A 3,763-nucleotide genomic window follows, 5' to 3' on the forward strand; every position below is an offset into this window, starting at 1 on the left:
TTCTATAAACTATTGACAACATTCAAGACCCTGTCATGGCCAGCCCATTCTCCAGACTTGAACCTCATTGAAAACCTCTGGATTTTGATCAAGAGGAAGATGGATGGTCACAAGCCATCACACAAAGCCAAGCTACTTGAATTTTTGTGCCAGGAGTGGCATAAAGTCACCCAACAGCAATGTGACAGACTGGTGGAGAGCATGCCAAAACGCATGAATATCAGGATTATTCCACCAAATATTTATTTCTAATATTTTATTATTTATTAAAACTATTAAATTAATATGAATTTATTTTCTTGGCATTATTTGAGGTCAGAAAACTCAATTTTCAGTGCCCTGGCTGAGGGAAGGAGGTTCTCACCTAAGATTTGATGGTACATGGCCCATCCATCGTTCCTTTGATGCGGTGAAGTTGTCCTGTCCCTTTAGCAGAAAAACACCCCCAAAGCATAATGTTTCCACCTCCATGTTTGACGGTGGGGATGGGGTTCTTGGGGTCATAGGCAGCATTCTCCTCCAAACACGACGAGTTCAGTTGATGCCAAAGAGCTTGAGTTTGGTTTCATCTGACCACAAAACTTTTCACCCCAGTTCTCCTCTGAATCATTAAGAGTGTTCTCCTAATCTCAGCTCGTTACCTGTATAAAAGACACCTGGGAGCCAGAAATCTTTCAGATTGAGAGGTGATCAAATAATTATTTCACTAATTAAAATGCAAATCAATTTCGAACCGTTTTGACTATAACATGCGTTTTTCTGGATTTCTTTGTTGTTATTCTGTCTCTCACTGTTTAAATTAACCTACCGTTAAAATTATAGACTGATCATTTCTTTGTCAGTGGGCAAATGTACAAAATCAGCAGGGGATCAAAAAACAATTTCCCTCACTGTACTTTTCCAAAAACAATAACAATAAAAAAAATCTGTTTCAACATTTGATGTTTTCTTTGTACAATTTTCAAATTATTATAGTGATAAATTATTTGCACATCATTGCATTCTGTTTTTATTTGCATTTTATTTAGCGTCCCAATCCTTTTGGGAACAGGGTTGTATTAGAGGACATTAATTAAAAGAGATGTTCCCACTTTGTGGATGTTAGATTACACAACACTGCATTCAAACTAGTTTTATTTTCACTTCTGGCTGACCACTTAACAAAAGTTGAAAAAAACAAGCTTTTATAAATGCAAGACCATTTATTACATATTGTTCTCCTGTTATCCTGGCTAGTGGTGCTGTACAGACTGCATCAAGTCAAAATGTTACAGATATGATGTCTCTGGCCCAGAATGGCATCAAACTGACAGTTACCCAGGTCACAGGTCGCAGGTAGAATGAAGTCCAAATACAATTCAACATCATGCTTCTTACATAACTTGGTGTCTCCTCAGAGGGTGTCTTGTTGACCATTATTTCAGGATCACCCCTGATAATGTCCTCACACTGACTGCAAAATAAAACTCATCAGTCAATGCTGAGGAGAGAAAAATATGAATACTGTTTTGGTATTCACACAGGGTACACTGAACAGTTGGGGTTTTTGTTTGTGCCATAAAAACAAACCACTATTACACAAAGTACTATTACACAAAGCACTACTACGTGTAGTCAATAACGTGTCACTCATACAGCAATCCATAGCAGAATGTCCAGGGTAGAGTTTCTATGGAAAAAGGCTACATTGCCAGCCTATCCTTGTGCAATGTAGCCATGGAAGGGATGACTGCTCTATATAATTATATAAAGGATAAAAAGGTATGACAAAAACAACAACATTTGAGAAAATTTGCTTTCCTAGAAACTGAATGGGCATTATACAGTCTTAAGTTGACTTCACATGGACTTAAACGAGAAAAGGAGTTTACAATCAGACCAAAAAACGAATGATATGCATTGTGGCTTTAAAAAGCTAATTCAGATTAAGACATCATTTATCGCATTTACCATGAATGGTAATCTCAACTAACGTTCCCTTCAAGTCCCTTCAATGACTATAAGCCACAGTCAAATTCATTCCAGGCCTAAATCAAGTTATCAACTTTTCTCCAGTCAGAATCCGTCTCTCTTTGAACATGAAATGTGATTTACATTTTAGTCATTTAGCAGATGCATTTATCCAAAGTGTCTGACATTTAGTTCATAGATAATATGTCTTTGCATGCAAAATAGTATTAATGACTTTTGTTTGTAAAGGATGATATTTCAATTTACAAACCAGTTTCAACAGACCCCCTCCCTGCACAGTTGTAAGGACACACGTGGATGTGTCCATTGCAGTTGACCAACCCCTCACACCTTGTGGGCATGCCTGCATTGCGGGAGCTTGCAGGTGTGTCCGGTATGCTCATCTTAATAAGGAAAACACAGAAGGAATAGTGTTATTAAAAACACATTATCAACTGACACCATGTTGTAGAAATGTATGACTTTGTACAGAAGGCTTCGTTTTAAGCATTTACATTTTACCTTGACCATACTCTTAGTATACATTGCCTATAATAAAAACAATGATTCCATCACTCCATGGCTAGTTAGAAAAGTTGAATAGCCAATCACTACACTATGTCCTGTAAATCGAGAGCAATATGTTCAATGTCGATGTAGTTCGTCCATCGCAGTATAACCATCAACAGTTTTACTTTAGGCTTTACTCAAGCTTGTAGCCAGCGAAGTTCCAGCCTATCCTGAACAAATCCTAATGCTAATTTGTTTGGTCCGTTTCGAGGATCAAACCATGGTTGCATATGTGAGTCTGCGTTTCTAACCACTACGCTATTTAACAAACATTCGCTCTTCTTGGCCGGCTCCGCTTACGCTGTCCGGCAATAATGTAATAAAGAAAATTTAAAAATTAAATGAGACATAACTGTTTGTATTGGTGTATTGTCAGATAACTTAGTAATTGTTGATTTGTTAATAAAAAATGCAATTGATTTGTCAGAGATGCATTGTTAAAATAGTGTGCACATGCTTTGAGATCATGCTACAGATGTAATCCAATTACACAACGTTTAACATAATAGTGTCCAAGAAGATGCAAAAGCACATCATTCTGTCTATGATTCTTATTTTTGTTGCCTACATAAAACAAAGTGTTAGTAGTGTATTAAAACAGTAAGAGGAAGAACGAAAAGCTGTGTAATTGGGAAACCTTTCTAAGGTGATGCCTGCTCCGTGTGGCGCTGTGTGCTCTCTCCTTCTCTAGCGCTACACGTACCTCACCGGTGTTCAAACCGCCGGCTGGAGCAGATGGCAGCAGCGCCCTAAACACACCTGTTTTGAGTTAGTTATCATGATGTCTATTTAGGTTCCTGGTTTTCACCAGCACCTCACGGGTTATTGTGTCTTTGCCTGTTTTGAGACCGTGTGGTGCCGTAAGTTTAACTATAAAAAAATCAAGAAACATAATTCTTGTTGTCGGTGTTGTTTTGTTACTTACGTATTTGCGTTTCATTTCCCGTCGCACCTCACACCTAAGAGGCAAACAATGTAAACTTTCCCTGTTTTATTTCCTGTGGTTTTCTGCAAGTCTATAATAATTTAATTAATAATCTACCTTTATTGTTCCAGAATGAGTATTTGCTTATTATAAAATATATATGGTAGAATTTAACAATTTTAAATAATTGTTGAGTCATTGCAATAAAGTAATTATCTTTGAAATGTGTGGCTTTGTGTTTTAATTCAATGATAAAGAACAGATATTATTTAGCACTTAAATCAGAAATGATAAAGTCATTGTGATTAATTGATTGAT

At 36.9% G+C, this 3,763-nt stretch overlaps 1 long non-coding RNA gene across 2 annotated transcripts; it reads right to left on the minus strand.

Annotated features, from left to right (window-relative positions):
• Positions 1 to 1,153: 1,153 nt before the first annotated feature.
• LOC105007661 lies at positions 1,154 to 3,466 on the minus strand. Of its 2 annotated transcripts, XR_002196523.2 has the most exons (4): positions 3,446 to 3,466; positions 3,158 to 3,279; positions 2,222 to 2,354; positions 1,154 to 1,453 (listed from the first exon to the last, which is right to left on the minus strand). It is a non-coding gene; the product is annotated as an uncharacterized LOC105007661 (long non-coding RNA). The 2 variants fall into 2 exon arrangements; XR_827571.3 differs by having other exon boundaries at positions 3,158 to 3,457.
• Between the last annotated feature and the right edge of the window lie 297 nt (positions 3,467 to 3,763).

This window comes from Esox lucius, chromosome 17 (genome assembly GCF_011004845.1).
Source record: "Esox lucius isolate fEsoLuc1 chromosome 17, fEsoLuc1.pri, whole genome shotgun sequence".
In the NCBI taxonomy this organism is placed as follows: Eukaryota; Metazoa; Chordata; class Actinopteri; order Esociformes; family Esocidae; genus Esox; species Esox lucius.